This window comes from Herpailurus yagouaroundi, unplaced genomic scaffold, assembly GCF_014898765.1.
Source record: "Herpailurus yagouaroundi ecotype Mexico unplaced genomic scaffold, PumYag 100, whole genome shotgun sequence".
NCBI classification, from domain to species: Eukaryota; Metazoa; Chordata; class Mammalia; order Carnivora; family Felidae; genus Herpailurus; species Herpailurus yagouaroundi.
In genome coordinates this window covers 30779648-30793378 of record NW_024412391.1, presented here as the reverse complement: position 1 = coordinate 30793378, position 13731 = coordinate 30779648, and the positions used below count along the sequence as shown (strand labels likewise).

Genomic DNA, 13731 nt, shown 5'->3' with positions numbered 1-13731 from the left:
ATTTGTTGAATTGAGTTCAACTTCCTATCTTCATAGTTGTTTCTTCCACATCCTTTTACTTTTGCTTTGGGTTTTAATGTCTCACTTTTTAACACATATATTTTTGTTGCAGTCTGAGCCAATGAAAATACCCTGTCATATTTTCAAATTAGGAAGCCTGATATTTATTTGTTTGAAATCTGACAAGATTTGAGTATACTTACTATTCTCAAAAGCTTTAATACTATTCTCAAATCAAGTTGCACTTTTAGAATCATTTGGGAAGCTTTTACAGATTCCCAGACCCCAAACCCAAAGAAACCTATTTAATTTGTCTTTAATAGTGCCTGAACATCATTTAAAAAAAAAAAAAAAAACTTTTCCTACAATAATTTTGTGCAACACAAGACTGGTACCACTGCCTTAGATTCAGGTTTATAGATTTATTTTTGCATTAATTTACCACAAACTTGTTTAATCTGAAAGGGCCCCTGATAACAAGATGACCTAGTGGGCAGACAGTATTACAGATAGCTGGATGCTTGTGCAGATATCTTGAATCTCTGTATGTCACATGGATGCAGCCTTATGTTATCATCCAACAAGGAGGATTAGCTGGGAAAAATATGAACATATTTATCTTTATCAGAGTGGGAGGAATTACACAATTGCTGGTGTTTATCTTTGACTCCCTGGAGAATAGGTCACACAGTTTTAAGCCAGCCTTCCAGCAGAGATGGAAACATCAGACAAATGCTTATCTGACATACCCATAATAATTTAACATATCGTGCCTTTCCCTACTCTGTTGTTCATTTGTACTGCCAAACACGATAAGTTAACAAAGATAGACTCACTGTTAGCATTTAAATATTACAATGCTTCTCTGTCTTTATTATCTATTTTCTTTCCATCCATCTCTTTTCCTTTCTTTTCTCTATCCTGCCACTTTTAATGTCTTTTCCTCCTCCATTTTAAGGAGCTTTTATGATAATAAGGGTTATTTTTTATTATAAGCAAGTGACACTGTGATAAATTCCTCCATATGATGTATGTAGTGGCACATTGTCTTACTCAAATGATTAATTAAAATTGATCATAAAAGCATGCTAATTTACTGAGGCCTCTTTAATACCTTTGAATCGTCTGTTATGAAAGAAAATCACAATGATGTGCAGCCGCGGTGCCATTAGTCTTTGAACAAGGAATCCTTTGAGTTACGGACAGCTATACGCTTCTCTTAAGTTCAGTGCTTTTAAAGGAAGCAGCAGAATGTCCTTTGGCAACTCCCTGACAGATTTCATAGGATGTGTTTTCTTTTCTATTGGGAAATAGAGCAAATGTATCCAAGGGAATTGGGTAGACATAAAATGTATCATTCTAATTATGTCTGTATGGATTGAATATTTATTCTAGTTCTTTGAAAATTTAAGTACATATTTCTAGTGTTAACAATTACCTGACACTTTATGAAATGGCGCTGTCTTACAATGGATCCCAGGAGAAAAGAGAAAAAAATTGCTGAGAACAGAATTTCAAGCCCTGCAGATCTCATCTTTACCTGTCATCACTACCTCTCCCCCCTTCTAACCAATCAGCTGGAATCTGGCCATTAATATCATAAAATCCAGCCATAACATAATAAAAACCACAAAGTGATTGCTATAGAAAAAGAAAAAAATAGTAAAAGTAAAGAAATGTAAACTATTGAAATAAAGGATTAAATCTGGCTGAATCCCCTAAATTCTCATGTCAGGTGCTTTAAATATAAATAAATAGAAGGAAATGTTGATCCTGGTATTATTAATTTATACAAGCAGAGAAGGCTAGAATCTTCATAACCTTTAGGCTATGACTCCTATGTGAGACAAAAAGTTTCAGTAAATTCAGGGGGAAAATTCAGTTTTACTGATTATAAAGCAATTCAGTCCAAATGGATGATCTGGGGTTATATTTAGATATACACTGAAGATCTGACACAGAGATGGAGAATAATCAAGGGCTCCTCTGTTCTGACTACATCAACATCATAATCATCATCAGGCATTAATTGATGTTTGGGGGCGATGGTAATCACTGGTGCTGTGAACAGTAATGAAGACACATTAGACATATTGGAGTAACAATGTGAATAGCGGTTTGAAATTTTATTTTCCAACAGGGAAAAAGCAAATATTCAAAAAAGAATAATGAAAAAGCTATATGGTTGCAAGAATTCTATGTTGTGTCACTAGATTCATAGATGAAGCTAGGGAACATTAGGATCAGAATTAAACCTGCTGGTTAAATTAAGCCCCTAAGTGGAACCACCTTTGCCCAAAGCACCTCTTGGTTCACATTTTACAAGAAAGATACAATGCACATTTTTAAGTACATGAGGTCATGGGAATGTATTTTAATTATCACATACTTGTGATTTGGAAAAAGAAAGGACTCCTACCTTTTTTTAAAGCACAAGAGAAACTTGAGGATGAACAAACATATTATTAGCGTTTGGCTCTCTTTCTAACTTGAACACCTGGGAAAATAAATGTCTGTGTTTATTTTCTCTGGAAACAGAAACACAATTCTAGGGCTAATAACTAGTGTTTACTGAGTGCTTACTATGTGCAAAGTGCTGTCCTAAGAACTTTGCATAAATTAACTCCTTTAATCCTCATCACAATCCTGTGTGGTAGGTATGTACTATTATTATCACCATTGTACAGAAGATCTAAACCAGAGAGGTTAAATAACTAGACCAAGGTCACAGAGCTGGTAAATGGCATAGCTGGCATTTGAACCTGGGAATGGTGGGTATAGATTCTTCACAAAAAACCATCACACCTGAGTACCTAGGTGTATTCGGATAATTTTTAAAAAAAATTCTTCTTGCCTGTGCTTAGGATTCTATCACAACCTTGTAAAGTTAGTTACTTTTTATTATGTCCATTTCAGATCATTAAAAGCTCAATGATTACAGTAAATAGCTGAACCTATGTCAAAAAATAATAAAAGATGATCATCAACCATTAGAGGACATATTTGCATATGGTCCTGGAAGCCTCTGGAAGGAGGGGGTAGGGCATGGGCAGAGAGGAGCTAAGGACACACAGCCTACCTGAATTTTCCCCGGGCTCTAATACTAGGCTGGACCACAGAGGGAGTGTCGGCCAGACTGCAGAGTTCACAAATCAGTGATAAAATTTCTTGGGGGAAAAAAGCTTTGATGTACATCTATGGGGAAAGACTTTATTGTTGGCTTCTCTGAGGCAGTAGGACCCTCAGGCTATATAGGGGATAAGTACAAATCAAGGACCAAGGCAGATCTGAATAAATAGGGCCAGTGTTTTGCTTCTGATGTGTTTACTTACTGTATCAGGCTATGATCTGATTCTAGAGATTGAGGTTAGGGCTATCATGCTAAGGGCTCTCATGAAATAGACTATTATACCACATAAACAGTGATGCTAAAGGGTGAATTCCTTGTCTATATCTGTCTGACATAACTGGTCAGTGCTTCCAAAATGCTTGCCAGGAAAGCCTCTGTGATTTGTCCAGATTAACATCATCTAAACCCCCCCAGAGAAGAGATGAGATAGTTCCCCTTCTCTCTTAACTTTCAGAAGTCAGAAATTAATTGTTCTTTCTAGTGTTCAGCCAATAACTCTTTTTATAAGAAATGTTTTATGATGTTCCCTTTTTATCGTAAAATGACACTTTAGATAATATATCCTATGTTATAATATATTTTTTAATGTTTTATTTTATTTTTGAGAGAGAGAGAGAGAGTGGGGGAGGGGTAGAGAGAGAGGGAGACAGAGGATCTGAAGTGGGCCCCATGGTGACAATGGAGAACCCAATGTGGGACTCCAACTCACGACCTGTGCGATCATGACCTGATCTAAAATTGGTTGCTTAACTGACTGAGCCAGCCACGTACCCCTAATATTTTTTTAAAAAATCAGTACAATGATCTGGTTTCATAATAGGAGAAAGAATAAAATGAAATATTATGCATTTAATATGAAAAAAAGTCAGTCATGACTACAGAAGAAAATAAAATGAAGTGGTGAGATGTTTTCATCTATATACCTAGAATTCCAAACATGTGACTGTTGTAAGTGCAGACTGATACAGGTATGTTGAATTGGTTGTACTGGTGACTTGAATCTCTCAAGTGACAGTGCTGTCAGGACATGATTTTATAAAATTATAGACAACTTTTGGTTAAAGTCCAGAAAAAACAAAATAAAATCTTCCCTCTATTTGCTTAGTTCTGGTGTTCCTGGAAAACGTACCTCAGGGAAAACCATACAAAACCACATTGTGCTTACTATAAAATATAGTTAGCTTCTAGGCTCAGATTATAAACAGATTTTTCATCTGTGTAAGTGACCAGTGGGATGTTTGAAAGTCATGTGGGCTGTGGGACGATTCTTTGTTAGTGGACTGCTTTGCATGCTGTAGAACATATCTTTGGCTATCTCTCTTGAAAAACTAGAGCCCACCCTCATTGTGACAACCCCAAATAACCCATGCTTTCCCAAAACACACCCTACAATGAGGTACCACCACATGGAGAACCATTGGTCACTTGCTTCAATAGAATTTGTCTTTTTTTCCTCTTTTCTTTAGTTGGAATAACACAGCTATTCATCTGCACTCATGTTTCAATGACTGCAGACTATATGTACTGCACACGAAGGTTATTGCTAAGTGCCTCTTTAACCTTATAAAATGCCAGAGAAGACATTAAACAAAAATTTCTCTGTAAAACTGAAGTTGCTCTAAGAATGATTCAGCCATGGCAACAGTGAAAGTCAGTTTTTAAAAAGAAAAGTGTTCTTTGGCCAGTGTAAATTCCAGAAGGGAAAAAGAAAAAAAAAAAAAGAAAAAGCCATAGAGACCATCGTGGTCATTTTGAAGGCCAAAGAAATCTAAACCGGGTTTTATCCAAAACAAAAGTACAAATGCAAAGCAGTTTTTCAGAGGGTCAGTGGCTCTAACACAAAATTATACAGTCAAGTCCAGTTAGCACGAATCCAGCCAAAAAATCAATGTTACATATGTCCTGTCAGAATGACCCACACATAAATCTCCTAAGTGCCAGACATATTGATAAATCTACCAAGGACTAATGTTATCTGACTCTTTCACAGATAAGATGCCACATTTTTTGTGGCATTCATAGATTATTTTAGACAGGAATAAATTCCTAGAGGAAAAGAGGATAAGAAAAAGAAGATAAAGTATATGCTATTAAATACATTGAAATTTCTTTTTTCTGTATTGTTTGAAAAAGCACAAACTTAGTGACATTCTATTTTGTCAAGGTGGTTCTAAGACTCACTTAATCCATGAAAACAAAGTAGACAATATTTATGGGATATCAGGAAGCCTATATGCTCCAGTGACTACATTGATAGAATATCAGGACAATGCCCAAATGGATAAAGACTCGGTTAGACACAAACAGTACAGATTTTAATGCTTTTTAACTTCTTGGCAAGCATTAATATTATTAAGAAATCTCAGAGTGTAGGTAAGGTTTTGAAAAGTTTTAAGATACAGACCCCTCAATATGTCAATATAGACAAAGAGTAAACATGTATATTTAGTTTACTAAAGATAGTATTACCTCAAATTCAAAAAAGTACTATTTTTAGATTTATAACATTGGCAGGAATTTTAAAAAGTGATCCTCTTGCACAACAATGTGTATATGCTTAATACTAATGAATTCTTGTTTTATTTTGTTTGTTTAAATGTTTATTCATTTTGAGAGAGAGAGAGAGATAGAGAGAGGAAGGATGAGTGGGGGAGGGGCAGTGAGCAGGAGAAAATCCCAAGCAGGCTTCAGCTGTCAGCTCAGAGCCCCATGTGGAGCTCTATCTCAGGAACTGTGAGATCATGACCTGAGTGGAAATCAAGAATCAGGCTTAACCAACTGAGCCACGCAGGCTCCCCAATACTAATGAACTCTTAAAAAAATGAGTAATTAAGGAGTGTCTGGGTGGCTCAGTCGGCTAAGTGTCAGACTTCACCAAGGTCATGATCTCACGGTCCATGAGGTTGAGCCTCATGTCTGGCTCTGTACTGACAGCTCAGAGCCTGGAGCCTGCTTCGGATTCTGTGTCTCCTCTCTCTCTCCCCCTCCCCCACTGCTCACTTGTGCTCTCTCTCTCTCTGTGTCTCTCAAAAATAAAACATTAAAAAAATTTTTTTAATGAGTAAGATTTTTTAAAAAGTGAACCTTTCGGGTCAAAATTCTGCACTTTTGAAATCTGAATATAATTGACACACAATGTTACATGTGTGTCATTGGTTTCACATGTACAATTTAGTAATTTGACAAGTTTATACATTATGCTATGTTCACAAGTATAGCTACCATCTGTCCTGTTACATTGCTATTACAGTATCATTGACTGTATTCCTTATGCTGTGCCTTTTATTCCCTTGACTTATTCATTTTGTAACTGGATGCCTGTATCTCCCTCCTTCACCCATTTTGCCCATCCCCATCCCAATCCCAATCCCCTCTGGCAACCTTCAGTTTGTTCTCTGTATTTATAGGTCTGATTCTGTTTTTGTTTATTTGTTTTTGTTTGTTTTTAGATTCCACTTATGAGTGGAATCATATGGCATTTGTCTTTCTTAAGTCTGACTTACTTCACAACATAATACCCTCTAGGTCCATCCATGTTGTCTCAAATGGTGTGATCTCATCTTTTTAAGGCTGTATAATATCCCACTGTGTGTGTGTGTGTGTGTGTGTGTGTGTGTGCGCGCGCGCGCGCGTGCACGCGCATGTATGTCACATCTTCCTTATCCATTTGTCTATTGATGGACACTTAGGTTGCTTCCATGTCTTGGCTATTGTATATAATGCTGCAATAAACATTGGAGAGCATATATATTTTTGAATTACTAAAACTCTGTACCTCTTAATAATTTTCTAAGCCCTGTGTGCTACATTGTAATCAGTGTAGTACAATATTCATTGGAAAGTAAGCATTTTGAATTCAAGGATATGATTTTTTTGTTTATAACTATATCCACAGAGTCTAGAATATGCCTCTCAAGGGAGAAATTCACAATACTTGTTTAATAAATGTTGACTTTATTATTAAATATTACTTGTTTTTATAAGCTCCAGTGTTTTTGAGTGTATAATACAGTCAGTAATAAAATATATTTAATTGTTGGGATCAAGTGAGATAATGTGTATAGAACTACTTTACCAACTCTTTCTGTTATGGATTATTATTTTTACGTGATGTTACTTTGATACATTTATCTCTTTAAAAAATAAAATCACAGATATTAATAAATGAGTAAAAGCCAAAAGAGTACCTGACTTCTCAATAACATTACACAGTTCTTCAAACACTCTTATCTTTTAGTTTTCATGTCTTAGTGTCCAAGATTTCACTGACCACTCCTTCCCAGTCTCTGTTGTTAGTTTTCCCTAGAACATTTTCCTCTGGAACTTGGTCTTGGATCCCCTTCTCCTCTCTCTTTATATTCTCTCTTTTGGTGGTACTGTTTATAACCATTACTTTATAAATCATCTACAGACTGAGGATCCCTCAATTATGTCAATTTCAAATGTCTCCTCATATACATATTTAACTGCCCACCTGACCTTTCAACTAGGATGTCTTACAGGCATATCAAAATCTGTGTGGCTGCGACTAAATTCCTTTGCACCTTACCCCACCCCACCTATGTTCACATTTGTTCTGCTTTCGCACTTCTCCAATTTAGGAGATGTCATCACATCTACTGATGTATCCATTCAGTTGCTCAAGTCAGAAACCTGGGAGTCATCCTTAATTTACTTTTCCTAATTTTCCTGCCTTCCCCCAGCCAATGCATCAACAGATTCCTTGGGTTTTCCTTCAAAATATCTTGAAATCTGTATTTTTCTTCATCTTCTCTGCCAAGACTCTGGTACAATATACACCCGTTCTTCCTTGGAGGACAGCAATAGTGTCTGACCGTAATTCCTTCTGTCATAGTCTATTTAGTTACCAAGGGGAACAATTTGAACTTTAAATCATTTTGTCCTCTTTCATGCTCTCTCATTGCATTTAGAATCTAATCCAACCCCCCCCTTGATATTTCTAATATGGTTCTAATGATTGGACTGCTACCTGTTTTTTTATCACCTTATTTTATATCTCTCTTCTCTTCCCTCCTCTGTTCCAACCACTGTGGCATACTCTCTGATCTTTTCACAAACAAATCTATTTTTATGTTTTAGGACTTTTATACATGCTTTTGTCTTCCCCCAATACTCCTTGAAATGGCAGGATCCTTCTCATTCCTTAGTCTTCAGCATACGTATCTCTCCTAAGAATAGTACCTCTTATTTCTTTATCTAATCAGCCCATTCCTTATTGTTCTTCATCACTGTACGCCTTGTTTTCTCCATAAGACCAAGTATTATTTGAATTTATTTATTTGTTTGTTTGTTTATTTATTTATTTATTTATTTACTTACTTACTTACTTACTTACTTACATAATGCCTATCCCCCTAACTGTAGTCTAGTTCTTATAGGGCAGAAATATGTCTATTTGGCTATTACATATCTGGAGGAGAACCTGGAATCTCAGAACCAAGTTTCCTAGGACACTTCATTTTTTCAGAAAACTTAGCTCAGTTTGTAATTATACAGTCCTTAGAGTGATCATTTCAATCATGTCTGTCTGTTCCACAAACAGAAAGCTCCCATGAAGACAGAAACTATGTCTGATTTTGGCCACTTAGTACATAGCACAGGGCTCACGTATAATAATACTTAGTGCATACTTCTTAAATTTTATTGACTGAATAGTAACTTTAGAGTATTTAGAAGGAAAATTTTACCAGATCAACAACCTTATATCAAAAGCAGCAGATTCTGACCTGACCATGTTTAATGCACTGTATTGTTCTCTTTACTCTTGGAATGGGCATATCATTTAGTTTCCATTATCATAAATCTCTTTAAAGTGATACTTTTAAAAATTGTGTTTAAACATTCTTAAATATGAAAGATTTTCTGTAAAGAATTCTAACAACTGCCTATGTTCATAAAACCATAGTGTGAAAACCTCTGCTGAACAATGTCATTCAAAACTAAAAGGTTGTATGACTTTGATAGTTAGTCTTCTTGTATTGCCTATAAAGAAAATATGAACTGTTATACTTAGGCTCCATGAGTTCCATTCTGGATTATAGAGCAGTCTCCCTTCATGAAAAGAAAAGGAAGGTGGGCATTCTATTTATCCTAAGTCTCATATTTTATTATGGAAGTGGTAGCCCTGCAAATTCAAATACTGTGGAATGTACTTTAGAGCCTGATAACTTTAAAAATGAAATTTGTCAAGCTTATGTTCAAGTAGTTCAGTGGAGGATTAGAAACTATATTACTGAACCAGGTCCCATGAAAAATGCCATCTCTTATATTCCAAGGGACTTAGAGTTTGAAGTTGCTGGAATCAGCTATGCACTTTGCTTTATTCCAAGGAGATAAAACCTCAGAGCTCCCTTCACCATAAATAAATGTGCACTAACTACATTATCACATCATTGTTTTAAGTCTGTTCTTTGTGAATTACCATGTTATAGTTAAGATCGTGTTTAACAAAGTCTCTGTAGCATTTCTGGTCCCTGAACTCTGCTAAATAATGAGCTGTGAAGGGATCCTTGAAGAATCGGTAACATTTACATAGGTGGCAGAAGAGGAAAGAAAGATGCTTGGAACAGGCAATGAACAAAGTATGTTTGTAGGTTAGTAAAAATACTGACCTATGTTGCTCAGAGGGAATATGTGGGAAGAAAGAAAAAATAAGGTAGGCTAGTAGGGAGACCAGTGAAGATCTTGAAAAGCAAGCAGAATTATAAAATTGACCTAGTGGGAGATAGGGAGTCACTGAAGGTTATTAAGCAAGTGAATAAATGCTCCAAAGTCATGTAGAGCCCTCTTTGCGTTTTTCATGGTACCAGACTTTGTTTGAAAATGGTCAGAGTTATGGATCTGATAAACAGAATTGTGAAGCAATGCTTACTAAAAGACATGTATACATACAAACTTCTCAGCACATAATAGATCCTCATTATGTGTTAGCTCCCAACCTTCCTCTCTAAGACTTTTGTGCCTTTGGGTTAGTTTTGCTGCAGCGCATGGTCATTTTCCCTGAAATAAAGTAGCTATAACATGATACTTGTCATTTGTCTATCTTACAAAAACCTTTTGTAAGAGAGAGCATCCAAACATGAATATGATCATCAAATTCCTGGAGGCAATATGGCTAAAAGAGATGCATTTTGTGCAGCTGTTAATTGTTATACCAACAGATTCTATACCCAACATATTTTAAGGAAAAGGTTGAATAATTGATGAAAATATAAGCATAATTCAGAGTTAGATATTCGATTATAGTTCAAGTATGCTTGGGAATCATTAAGGCAAATGGAAATTTCAGTTGTAAATAACTGTCTACCAAGGTGTAGCATTAGGATTCTCACCCTGGAGAAGTCCTGAAAGAATAATCTGATGTGGAAATCTCAGAGGTTTTTAGGAATCATATCTATCCATACTGAGACTTTAAAACTCTCAACTCTCTTCCCATCCTGCTTAGCTATTACAGTGCAGCCATGAAACCATGGCAGATAGTACCTCGACTGAGACCTGGAGGTCCAGGTGTGTCAGGTGTAATTGCCACTGGGGTGATGACTAAGCACACATGAGCCATCTCAACTTGGGGTCCCATCCAACTGCTCTTTTGAATGCCTTTCTCAACTACCATATTTAAAGTTGTTTTCTTTCTGCCATGATACATCTGAGGAATGACTGCCCCTTGAGCCCAGGAGCATCTGCTCATTGCAGTCATCCACACATAGTCTGGAGAACAGTGTTTGTGACGCCAGGCTTCCCTAGAAAAGATGGCATCAGAGCAATCTATTTTCGTGAACTCATCTGCCAATCTCCCTCCCTTCATGAATATCAGCAGTAAGGCCTGACCGTGGTATTGCCAATGTCTGTGAAGCCCAAAATCTCTCTAAGTCTTAAGCTTGTCTGACTTCCACTTGTCTGCTTGAGATTGTGTGCTGATAACTATGGGGTGACCTCAGCTGCTGGGCTGTTCTGACAGCCAACTTAACCCTTCAGTTCTGGAAATGCCTCTTTCTCAACGTCCAACATTATGACTGATGTAGCCAGCCACTGCTATGTATAAAATGGCTTAGAGGTGCCACTAGTAAAATAAAGCTGCATCACAAACTGTGCTACTGCTTTGGCTCATACCCGTGGCATATGCATATTCTCAAATTACCCATCAAATCCACAAACACTACTTGACCATCTACTGTATGCACTTGGTGTTGATTAACCCCTGGTGTGCCAATAGGCCTGGTGCCTAGGCCTTCTTGCTCTTCAAAGGCCATTGACAACATTTAAGAACTGAAGAAGCAAAAAAAAAAAAACCAAAAAAACAAAAGAACATTGATTCTAAAATATAAAAAGAAAAAAACCCTGAAAATTGTAAAGTAATAAATGTTTAAATGTCTACAAAAGTTAATATTGTTCCAGCTTTGTTCATTGTTAAGGTTCATGTCCATCATGTCCATTAAAATTTTATGACCATTGAAAACAATTTGTAATTTAGATTATTTTACTTTGCAAGAATTCCTGGATGTGCATTATGAGCTGAGACTGGAGAAATTAGAGCTAATCATAAAGTGTTTGGCTTATCACCAAATTTCAAAAAAAAATACAAATATCTTTAAAATTTTATGGTAAAATACAGTAAAAATGAGCCACAATGTGACTGCTAAAATTTAACATGTTTCAGATGACATGGAGTGGGGCCTCTAAGAAGTTTCTCAGTCTTACAGTGACATTAAGGCAGCTCTATATCTGTATGTGGTACTAAGAAACACAAAGGTGAATAAAACTATACCTGCTTTCAGAGAGCTCACAGTCGAATAAGAGTCACAAATACTAAAACAAACATGTGAAATACAGTGTGATGAGTGTTAAGGTGAATAATCTAGCCAGGCAAAAAAGAAGTTTGTTAAAACATGATTCTGTAAGAGGTACTGCCAACTTGGTTTGCCCAAGTTGTACTCCAGAATTTCTGGAGTCCCCTGTGAAGTTATCTCTGTATGTGGTTATTTAATATGGAATCTTATAAAGACCAAAAGAGGATTCACTGAGAATGGCAGATCCATCCTTCAAAATGAAACAGTGCCTGTATTACTATGCCTTAACTTGAACATAAATCCAAATACCTGTAAAGTATATGTGTTGTGTTTTGATAAACATTTCCCATTCTCCTCCTTGAGGAGCTAATTTTGATTGACAGTTGATAGAGCTTAGGGGGTAGTCTCCCTTCCCATCCCTGTGCATATGGAGATTTTCTTTCCTAAGTTTTATTAATATATTTATGTGTTCCACACCATTCTTGCCCCACAGTGTTCTGTCATGAAATTGTCTTTGTGTTAGGATCTTTATTTGTATCTTAAATATATTTCCAAGTCTCTGTTATATTTCTCAAGGTTTGCTCCAAAACTAATAAAGTAACAAGCCATCTTTTAAAATATTTACTGTGTGTTGCTCTATGCTATACATATACATTTCATCTAGTTCTGATATCCTTTCAATGTGGGTATTAATATCTCCATTTTACAGATGAAGAAAAATTGTCTCAGAATTTGTGTTACTGTTCATGGCCACATGGCAAATATCTTGAGCAAGATCTAGCTCCCTGCTGTTAATTCCCACCATCTTTTCACTATAGGATATCTCCTCCCAAATCTTTATCACATGTTTCTTATCAGATTGGTGTTTTCAGTACTTTCTATAGGGTGCCAGCCCCATGTGAGAACCTCCAATAACTGCCAGATAGGTCACCTTCCACTCAATGTTTCTGCCCTTTGCATTTTGACCACAATGAGAGTTCTTTCTGTCCAGAGTTTCTTTTATGCTTTTAATACAGGAAGAGTTAAATAGATCTCCTCTGGGCAAGAATAGTCATTTACTTGCTGGAGTCTCAGCTGGAGACAAATTTTCTCCCACTGTACAGTGTCAGGGCACTTCTTGTTTAATGCCATTGAGTTACTTCTCCTAACAGCCTCTCATAAGTCCTATTGTTCTGTTTTTTCCTTTCCAATACTAGATATACTGCTGAATTAGAGAGACAAGCTCAGAAGGCTATGGACACAAAAGGAAAGGGTGCCAATTCATGTGGTTTCTTTGTTGTGGGGTCCTTACTGCTATTTACAGATTATTCTATTTACTTGATAATATAATTGCTCATAGTTTGCTCTCAGTTAACAAGTCTGTATTAATTGATTTCTATAGCAGTCTGCTCCCTTTAATGCACATTGCAAAATGTCTGCTATTTACTTAGTGTTAAGGATGGAATGGCTTCTTTCTAATCTGTATGCTCTGTCCTATGTCTGTTTTTTTCCCTTTCTGTATAATCAGCAATCTGTTTGCTGTTTACTGCAGCAGTGGAAAGGGTTATAATTTGTTCCCTTTAGTGGGAAGAGAAAGTTGCTGATTGGGATCATAGTTGAACATGAATCTTTTATAGGACAGAAATGTGTACAACGTGTTTAGTTATTAAACATTCCTCAGAGGGTGGTCTGGTTTACTTTCTTGACTCAAAATCTTGTGCATTATACAAAGTTAGTTCAATATTAGGAAAACAATTAGTATACTACTTCCTACCAATAGGTCAGAAAAGAAAAAAAAAACCATTTGGTAATTTC

General features: G+C 36.3%; 1 long non-coding RNA gene across 1 annotated transcript in view; it reads right to left on the bottom strand.

Moving 5' to 3' along the window:
- Window positions 1-1853: 1853 nt before the first annotated feature.
- The window catches only part of LOC121028460 (uncharacterized), a 118704-nt gene continuing 106826 nt past the window's right edge, over window positions 1854-13731 (bottom strand). Inside the window, exons 2-3 of the long non-coding RNA XR_005789239.1 lie at window positions 2420-2497; window positions 1854-2061 (exon numbers count right to left, since the gene is read on the bottom strand). This is a non-coding gene — a long non-coding RNA (uncharacterized LOC121028460). The remainder of the gene's footprint in view (window positions 2062-2419; window positions 2498-13731) is intronic.